This window comes from Rutidosis leptorrhynchoides, chromosome 7, assembly GCF_046630445.1.
Source record: "Rutidosis leptorrhynchoides isolate AG116_Rl617_1_P2 chromosome 7, CSIRO_AGI_Rlap_v1, whole genome shotgun sequence".
NCBI lineage: Eukaryota > Viridiplantae > Streptophyta > Magnoliopsida > Asterales > Asteraceae > Rutidosis > Rutidosis leptorrhynchoides.
The window spans coordinates 260,647,594-260,659,133 of NC_092339.1; positions in this window are offsets into that span (position 1 = coordinate 260,647,594).

An 11,540-nucleotide genomic window follows, 5' to 3' on the forward strand; every position below is an offset into this window, starting at 1 on the left:
TTCAAGTTTCTATGAAATAATGAAACCTATTGAATTCTATTTATAATAGATTTTTGAATTATTAAAGTGAATTATTAAAGTATGAATTATTAAAGTGAATTATTAAAGTATGAATTATTAAAATAAATTATTAAAGTGAATTATTAAAGTATAAATTATTAAAGTGAATTATTAAAGTATGAATTATTAAAGTGAATTATTAAAGTATGAATTATTAAAGTAAATTATTAAAGTATGAATTATTAAAGTAAATTATTAAAGTTAAAGTAAAGTAAAGGTAAAGTTAAAGTATAGTAAAAATATAAAAACTATGTATGTATAATACGTGTATAAATATATATAATATTAATTTAAATCGTTATTTATATATTTAATGAAATAAAATATAAATATCGTTATATTTATTATACTGGTTAAGTAATGAGTTGTCAAAAGTGATTCTAGATATTTATAAAAGTTATATACGTTTTAATAATAAAGATCTTTTTAAACTGAAAACGTTTTTGTACGTTTGAAAATAGATTAATAGAATATTATGGAAACCAATTCTCCAATAGCTTTTGTCTAACTTTCGTAAATGAAACTTTTTATTTTTATTTATAAATAGCTTTACAAATTATTCCGAATATCGTTAAGAGGAATAGATTTCTCAAATCATAGTGGACCTCTCAACAGAGACTTGTAATCATAATTCAATGTTTCTGATAATTCAATCATTTAATATATATATATATATATATATATATATATATATATATATATATATATATATATATATATATATATATATATATATATATATATATATATATATATATATATATATATATATATATATATATATATATATATATATATATATATTTTAATTTCGTCGATAATCATATTGAAACAAATACATTCATATAAAGCATTATACTTTTAAATACTTTGTTGACATTTTCAATTTATAACATATACACATATACATACATATTCATATATGTTCATTTAATAGTTCGTGAATCATTGGAATTTGGTCGAGGTTTAAATGAATGTATAAACATAGTTTAAAATCCTTGAGATTTAACTTAACAAACATTGCTTATCGTGTCAGAATAATATAAAGATAAAGTTTAAATTTAGTCGGAAATTTCCGGGTCGTCACAGTACCTACCCGTTAAAGAAATTTCGTCCCCGAAATTTGATAGAGGTCGTTATGGCTAACAATGAGAATGTTATTATGACGATTATGAAGTTTTATCATGTCTAAGAAGTATGGATAAAATAATTCAATTACTCAAAGCGTATGAGGGAAGTTATCGTAAATGAAGGAAATAAGATTATAGTGATTCGTCATATCTTTTGACGTCATCACAATTGATCTCCGAATTTAAAGAAAATCTTTGTAATCTATGTTGGATTTGATGCTTCGGTGATTAAGGAGATTATGATTCTCTTCAAATTAATACGATAATCCATCTTGATTTCTCTGTCGGGTATTTCACTATAAATCCACCTCCTTCGTTTCCTTACAACTCACACCTTCTATTCTTTCTCCCTCAACTCATATTTTAAAGTATTTGTCAATATGCTTCATCCAGTACTGATTCTCGATATACTCCTCACTTTCATATCTGTCGTTCTTCTTTTTCATCTGCCTCCGGAAGAATCTATTTATTACTACTATACTCTCAGTTTTATAGTGTTTTTAGTTCTTCCGTGTCTTTATATTGCTATATGCATCGATATATACGGTTTATAATTTTTGGGTGGTTGTTGGTTTTTTTATCTTCCCTTATATTTCAAAGCCCCTGCTTTTGTCTTCTATAATCATTGACATCTAAGTTAATTCTCCCTTCTATTTGCTGCGATTTATACTCCAATTTCTATTTTGGAGTTTTGTCCTTTCGTTTCTTCTTCTTGCGATTAAGCAACGTTTGTAATGGTCCAGTATTCGCAGATATGAATTTCAGAATGAACATAGTTAATGTTCTAAGAAGGAAATGGTAATGGCACGATCTTGATTTGTTAATTTACCAGAATACCCTGAAAAGACCGAATCATCAAGAAAATATATTCTTGATATTTTTAGAGATTAAATAGAATACAAGAGTCGTGTAACATGGAACATGATGACGGCATGGTCTGTGAATCGTCATGTCCCATTAGAAACTCAACATGAGTTACTGTAATATAATCACGTTGATCAAGTGTCATTATATTATACTAACTCATGCTTCAGTTCCCAACACTACTTCAAAACATTCATAATTTAAACTCGAAAGTTTATAGAATATAGAAACTAATAGTTTCTTATATGATGTAACACTGATAGCGCAAAGAGATAAATGACTTCAGATAAGATTAGTTGTGAAAATATCTTCAGAAATATCGCGGATATTTATAATGAAAGATATGATAATATCTTAGAATTTCTAATATTGATGGATGATGATGAAGATTTGTCTGTAAAGGTTTAGAATAAAGAGTAAGGTATTCGTTAATGACTTTAGCAGGCACTGAATCATTTGGATTCTTTGAAGGCAGATTTAGTCTTTGTGATTTGTCCACAGCCTCCTTCATAGTCTGTTCAATCCGTTTTCCAGTTCCAAACCTTCTCTTTTTCTCAGCTTTACCACCTTACTATTCTTTGTCATCAAACTTTTTACTGTTAAGATCGTTTACAGTTTTTGATGCTTCGTCAGCATTTCAAGAACTAGTTTGCAGTTCAGAATATTTTTCAGAACTTCACATTCAAAGTATGTAAGTCCAGGAGATAGACGTTTTACGTACACATATAACTGTTGGCATAGACATGCTGCGAGATTTAAAATACTGGTTACTGTTTTTCGATGATTCGTATGACAATTCTCGTTACAAGATGCGAATGAGTAAATGATGTGATTTCAATAAATATAATGATTTTTCGAAAAGTCAAAGATAATTGAAGTTGTTGGTAAGTTTATTACTAAGGTGGCGAGATATGAAAGGTCCCCAGTAACGATGATGAAAGGGCAACGTATCTATCGAGATTATAATAAGACTAGTCCGACTGAAAAGTCGAAGTTGACTTGCTGGAGCTGTGACAAAACTGTCTACTTTGAAAAGGAATTGAAAAGTCATTTTAGCTAATAAATGCCAAAGGGTCTGACACGGATACGCGTCGAACTATGACTTTGGCTTCGAGAGCTTTTTAGGTACATAAATGTGGGTAATATGTGGTTGGATCATCATCTCGATTGTTCATTGTTTGAAGTGTCTTCGAAAACTTCGGAGAGTTTGAACACAGTTTGTAATCGTTAATATACATATGATGTTCTAACACGGTTTTGAAGTCAAAGTATAGCTTTGAAAGATGTAGGAATCTAAGAGTGATGTCTTCTGTTAAATCATGACTTGGATTTTGATTTGTCAAAATCAGAATGCGTAATTAAATTTGGGTGAGAATGGTTGTTTTGATTTCTATACAAGAATGTATATTGTTGTGAGATTTTGGGAGTATAGTTGATGATTTGCTTAATCAGATTCGAAAAATGTAATATATTAATTGTGAATTTATATATCTCTCGGGTATTACCTACCCGTTAAAAAAAAAAATTCACAATTAATATTTTGTACAACAGAATTTTATTACAGTCTTTATGAAAATATATATGTGCATATTTTCTTCAGATGTAATATAGATTTAATGAGTTAATATTAAATTAAACTCATTTGATTTACGGTTGAAACTAGAACTGAATAATCCCTAAAACTTTAGAAATTACATAACTTTTACGGAGTATTTATTCAATAAAATTGAAATTATGAATTAATACTTCGTTATTTGTTGGTGTTTGTAACCCTTGCACCATATTCTCTAAAGCCACTACTCGAGCGCGAAGCTCGTTGACTTCTTCTATTACATCGGGGTGATTGTCGGTTCGGACGAGCGGATAAATAAAATTTAGAATTTGATGTAGTATATAATCGTGACGAGATACTCTGAAAATGAGAGAGAAAATGGTGTTTCGGACCGGTTCGCTGGTAAGTGCTTCAGGTTCATCGCCAAGAGGGCAATGTGGTGGATGGAAGGGATCACCTTCTTCTTGTCTCAAATTATTGAGGAGGCTACGAACCTATCCCCAATTCATTCATAATAGATGATGGCTAATTGGTTGATCCATTCCGGTCACACTGCTTTCGGAGCTTGAGTGGGATTCCATATCGGAATTCGAGGGACTTGAACTAATGACGAATTCCATTTCGTTCGATTGAATAAAGAATTTTTCGATATGAAGCTATCGGGTGGTATTCTAATTACATAGAATATCTATATATATAGCGCAAAAGATTTCGTAGATTACAGAGGAAATTACGGGATATGTCAGGCAAAGTTTACAGTAACAGATACGCTAAAATATGGATTAGCAGATACGCTAAGATATGAATTTTGTCTATACACTATTCATGCAATCAATACAGTAAGACGTGTCTAGACTAAGAATGATCAGCAGGCAATTTCTGACAAAAATGATAAGCAAAACTTTTGACATGCAGACACGGTCGAAGTCCTGGCTCATTAATGCATCCTAACGACTATCAGTCAGACACACTAATGCAGACCTGGTTCGCTAAGACCACCGCTCTGATACCAACTGAAAGGACCCGTTCATATACATTATAAACGATTCACAATAGTTGATTACATCGCAAGGTATTTTGACCTCTATATGATACATTTTACAAACATTGCATTCGTTTTTAAAAGACAAACTTTCTTTACAACGAAAGTTGACGGAATGCACACCATTTCATAATACATCCAACTATAATTGCCATAATAATAATCTTGATGAACTCAATGACTCAAATGCAACGTCTTTCAAAATATGCCATGAATGACTCCAAGTAATATCCTTAAAATGAGCTAATGCACAGCGGAAGATTTCTTTAATACCTGAGAATAAACATGCTTTAAAGTGTCAACCAAAAGGTTGGTGAGTTCATAGGTTTATCATAATAATCATTTCAATATATTAATAGACCACAAGATTTCCGTTTATAAATATATGTACACTCGCAAGTGTATAAAAGTATTCTATAAGTTGTAGGCACCCGGTAACAAGCCTTAACGTTCATGTTTTACCCTCTGAAGTACACCAGATCAGGTGTGTTTAAAATAACCTCGAAGTACTAAAGCATCCCATAGTCAGGATGGGGTTTGTCAGGCCCAATAGATCTATCTTTAGGATTCGCGCCTACCGTACATAGACAAGTAGTTTAATGTTACCAAGCTAAGGGTATATTTCTGGTTTAAACCCACGTAGAATTAGTTTTAGTACTTGTGCCTATTTCGTAAAACATTTATAAAAACAGCGCATGTATTCTCAGTCCCAAAAATATATATAAAAGGGAGCAAATGAAACTCACCATACTGTATTTCGTAGTAAAAATACATATAACGTCATTTAACAAGTGCAAGGTTGGCCTCGGATTCACGAACCTATATTAATTATATATATTTATATGTTGGTCAATATTTGTCTAACAATTTTTGGTCAAGTCATAGTGTACCACAATCCTAATGCTCGAGACTAATATGCAAAAGTCAACAAAAGTCAACTTGACCCAAAATGACTTCTAAAATTTATACGTGTTTATTATATAACTTAGCTATAGTCGTTTTATATATTTAAATATATTTATTAGATTTTATAATAATAAAAGTCATTTATTAATAAAAATTTATATTAATGTTTATATATGATAAAATATACTTTTATATATCTTAAGTAGTAAAATTTATAAAGTTCACTTAATATCGTAAAACTATAGTGGTAAGTATTATTAATGTAATTATATTACGCGTGGTGAAAAATATCTTTGTATCCCCTATTTATTTGATAAAATAATATTGATCATAATAATAATAAGTAAAAGTTGTATTATTTTGTAATAATAATTATTATTATTCTATAAAAAATAACAATATTTATATTTACTAAAAATGTTATTATGATAAAATGATAATACTAACATAATAGTAATAATGATATTTTATAATAACAATGATATTTCTATTAAAATAATAACGACGATAGTAATAATAATCATTTTAACAATAATACTAAAATTCAGTTGACTTTAACTTCAAATCCGTTCATCGAAACCATTCGATATCTAAATGAAAAGTTCTTAATTTTTCGCTAGCTTTCCAATGACATGCATATCATATACCCAATCTCAGTAGCATATGTATCTAATTCAGGATTCAACAAACCTATCTAAGGACAATATCGAATGTACAAGCATGCATAATCCTATATACTCGAGCACTAGTCAGGGATACACTATTGATATATAAAAGTTAAGTTATGAGTGCTCACGTATCAATATTGAGATTCAATATTGCAGGAAAGTACGTAGACACTACGGAGATGATAAACACTAGATTGACCTCACGAGCATACCCATGAACCATACCCATCACCTCCATAGCTATAACCCATAATTTCCTTAGCTTCGACTCATTCAAAAAACTATTTTGAAATCACTCGGACATCACTCCGTCGTAATATTTTATGTATACTAATAATATCTTGAAATAATATAGAGCAAATATATATATATGTGTAAATCGATTGAGAGAGTTTAGAGAAATATATTTTCAAGTTTCTATGAAATAATGAAACCTATTGAATTCTATTTATAACAGATTTTTGAATTATTAAAGTGAATTATTAAAGTATGAATTATTAAAGTGAATTATTAAAGTATGAATTATTAAAGTGAATTATTAAAGTATGAATTATTAAAGTGAATTATTAAAGTATGAATTATTAAAGTGAATTATTAAAGTATGAATTATTAAAGTGAATTATTAAAGTATGAATTATTAAAGTAAATTATTAAAGTTAAAGTAAAGTAAAAGTAAAGTAAAGGTAAAGTTAAAATATAGTAAAAATATAAAAACTATGTATGTATAATACGTGTATAAATATATATAATATTAATTTAAATCGTTATATATATATTTAATGAAATAAAATATAAATATCATTATATTTATTATACTGGTTAAGTAATGAGTTGTCAAAAGTGATTCTAGATATTTATAAAAGTTATATACGTTTTAATAATAAAGTTCTTTTTAAACTGAAAACGTTTTTGTACGTTTGAAAATAGATTAATAGAATATTATGGAAACCAATTCTCCAATAGCTTTTGTCTAACTTTCGTAAATGACACTTTTTATTTTTATTTATAAATAGCTTTACAAATTATTCCGAATATCGTTAAGAGGAATAGATTTCTCAAATCATAGTGGACCTCTCAACAGAGACTTGTAATCATAATTCAATGTTTCTGATAATTCAATCGTTTAATATATATATATATATATATATATATATATATATATATATATATATATATATTTTTAATTTCGTCGATAATCATATTGAAACAAATACATTCATATAAAGCATTATACTTTTAAATACTTTGTTGACATTTTCAATTTATAACATATACACATATACATACATATTCATATATGTTCATTTAATAGTTCGTGAATCATTGGAATTTGGTCGAGGTTTAAATGAATGTATAAACATAGTTTAAAATCCTTGAGATTTAACTTAACAAACATTGCTTATCGTGTCAGAATAATATAAAGATAAAGTTTAAATTTAGTCGGAAATTTCCGGGTCGTCACAACGGAAGTGCAGATCCTGCTAAGGCGTTGTAGACCTTAGAGTAAATGATCTTCTGATCTCGACAGAATCTTGTCTCAAGAATAGTATGAACCACTGAATTGTGCTCTCGTTGCCTTTCTTCTTGGTAGATATGATCGTGAAGAGAATTGATAAAGTCTTGAATGCGTTCTTGTAGGATTTCAACATCATTGCCTTCTCTTGGGAGATAGAGGTTGTGTTCTTCTCAGATAGCCATAATTCGTTCTGTTAAGCGTAGCGAAAAATCAATGGTTGATTTTCGGATGGCTTTGAGAATATCTTCAAATTCATCGGTATCATTGATGAAAGTTATCATGTCTGCGTGTGTAGATATAACCAGAATTCGATCTGAAGAAGTGTCCGGCTCCTTTTGATCTGGTTTGGTTGGAGAGTGTGAGTTATTCAGAATGTCTTCATGTCGCTCTACCTCATCATCTGTGTATTGTTCTTCTGAGGATGCGCCTGATGAACGGGTTTCTTCAGTATTCTGATTCTCCAGTTTGATACTTGCAGGATCAATTTCTATATCCTTGACCTCAGCCTTGTCGGTTTTCTTCTTGAAGCGAATGATTAAACTGTGATCTGCCATATCAAGCCTCATTATTTCTTCATGACGCTCAATGCCCGGAGTGGGTATTGTCGCAGTTTCTTTTAGGTCTTCCATTTCCTCTTCCTCTTCAGATTCCTCTTCTTCCTCTATTTCTTCGCTGGGATCCTATTCTTCCATTTCTGGTCGTCTACGGACTGTGATTCGACACCCATCTCGATATCATCGGCTGGTGGTGAAGACTCGTCATCGGAAGAGATCCGTCTGGTGGAAATAGCAAACATCTCTGCCTGTCCAGAAAGATCGGTTGGTCGGTCAATTTTGAAGGTAACGCTCTCCCCATGTGATCGTAAGATCAAGGTCTGATTGTACACATCAATGACAGTCCTAGTTGTATTCATGAAAGGTCTTCCTAACACTATTGGTGTGTGTAGGTCTTCCTTGATATCCATTACTACGAAATCCGTATGATAAAAAAATTTGTCGACTTTCACCAAGACGTTCTCAACTATGCCTTTAGGATATCGAATTATGTGATCGGCAAGTTGGATTGTCATTTTGGTTGGTGACAAGTCTCCTAACTCTAATCTCTTGTAGAGAGAGTAGGGGATTAAGTTGATATTTGCTCCTAAACCTGCTAGCACACGAATGGTTACAGATTGGTAGATTAAACACAGAAAAATGAATCGGCCCGTATCTCCTAGCTTCGGTGGTAGAGAGTTCCTGAGTAATGCAGAGCATTCTTCACTCAGGGGAATTTTGTTAGAGTCTGGTATCCTCTCTTTTGTAGAGAGAAGCCTTCGGATGTATCTCTTCTGGTCGGGGACTTTGGACATAGTGTCCAGGAATCTTCCATTAAGTTTGAAGGAATCAAGCTTGGATGTTTCTTCTTGTAGCCTTCCAGGATAGGGTACACGAACTGGAGTTTCCGGTGTCAGCTTCTGAGTATATGTTGATTTGTTCTTAAGCCTGGCTGACCTTCTCCATGGTTCTTCCTTTGTGATTACGGAATCCATTTGTTTTGCTTCTTCTATGTGGGGATTTTGGATAGTATTACTTGGCAATCTTCCATGCAGTCGGGTTTCAAGGCATTGTGATAACTGTCCGAGCTGCGTTTCTAGGCTTTTGAGTAGAGCCAATTGGTTTCTCATTAGTATCTCCGTCTGATCTTGCCTGGCTGTAGTTGAAATGTCCCGTTCTTATTGATTAAAAACGTTCCATATTAATTGATTTCGTTGCGAGGTTTTGACCTCTATATGAGACGTTTTTCAAAGACTGCATTCATTTTTAAACAAACCATAACCTTTATTTCATCAATAAAGGTTTAAAAAGCTTTACGTAGATTATCAAATAATGATAATCTAAAATATCCTGTTTACACACGACCATTACATAATGGTTTACAATACAAATATGTTACAACAAAATAAGTTTCTTGAATGCAATTTTTACACAATATCATACAAGCATGGACTCCAAATCTTGTCCTTATTTAAGTATGCGACAGCGGAAGCTCTTAATAATCACCTGAGAATAAACATGCTTAAAACGTCAACAAAAATGTTGGTGAGTTATAGGTTTAACCTATATATATCAAATCGTAATAATAGACCACAAGATTTCATATTTCAATACACATCCCATACATAGAGATAAAAATCATTCATATGGTAAACACCTGGTAACCGACAATAACAAGATGCATATATAAGAATATCCCCATCATTCCGGGACACCCTTCGGATATGATATAAATTTTGAAGTACTAAAGCATCCGGTACTTTGGATGGGGTTTGTTAGGCCCAATAGATCTATCTTTAGGATTCGCGTCAATTAGGGTGTCTGTTCCCTAATTCTTAGATTACCAGACTTAATAAAAAAGGGGCATATTCGATTTCGATAATTCAACCATAGAATGTAGTTTCACGTACTTGTGTCTATTTTGTAAATCATTTATAAAACCTGCATGTATTCTCATCCCAAAAATATTAGATTTTAAAAGTGGGACTATAACTCACTTTCACAGATTTTTACTTCGTCGGGAAGTAAGACTTGGCCACTGGTTGATTCACGAACCTATAACAATATATACATATATATCAAAGTATGTTCAAAATATATTTACAACACTTTTAATATATTTTGATGTTTTAAGTTTATTAAGTCAGCTGTCCTTGTTAGTAACCTACAACTAGTTGTCCACAGTTAGATGTACAGAAATAAATCGATAAATATTATCTTGAATCAATCCACGACCCAGTGTATACGTATCTCAGTATTGATCACAACTCAAACTATATATATTTTGGAATCAACCTCAACCCTGTATAGCTAACTCCAACATTCACATATAGAGTGTCTATGGTTGTTCCGAAATATATATAGATGTGTCGACATGATAGGTCGAAACATTGTATACGTGTCTATGGTATCTCAAGATTACATAATATATAATACAAGTTGATTAAGTTATGGTTGGAATAGATTTGTTACCAATTTTCACGTAGCTAAAATGAGAAAAATTATCCAATCTTGTTTTACCCATAACTTCTTCATTTTAAATCCGTTTTGAGTGAATCAAATTGCTATGGTTTCATATTGAACTCTATTTTATGAATCTAAACAAAAAAAGTATAGGTTTCTAGTCGGAAAAATAAGTTACAAGTCGTTTTTGTAAAGGTAGTCATTTCAGTCGAAAGAACGACGTCTAGATGACCATTTTAGAAAACATACTTCCACTTTGAGTTTAACCATAATTTTTGGATATAGTTTCATGTTCATAATAAAAATCATTTTCTCAGAATAACAACTTTTAAATCAAAGTTTATCATAGTTTTTAATTAACTAACCTAAAACAGCCCGCGGTGTTACTACGACGGCGTAAATCCAGTTTTACGGTGTTTTTCGTGTTTCCAGGTTTTAAATAATTAAGTTAGCATATCATATAGATATAGAACATGTGTGTAGTTAATTTTAAAAGTCAAGTTAGAAGGATTAACTTTTGTTTGCGAACAAGTTTAGAATTAACTAAACTATGTTCTAGTGATTACGAGTTTAAACCTTCGAATAAGATAGCTTTATATGTATGAATCGAATGATGTTATGAACATCATTACTACCTTAAGTTCCTTGGATAAACCTACTGGAAAAGAGAAAAATGGATCTAGCTTCAATGGATCCTTGGATGGCTCGAAGTTCTTGAAGCAGAATCATGACACGAAAACAAGTTCAAGTAAGATCATCACTTGAAATAAGATTGTTATAGTTATAGAAATTGAACCAAAGTTTGA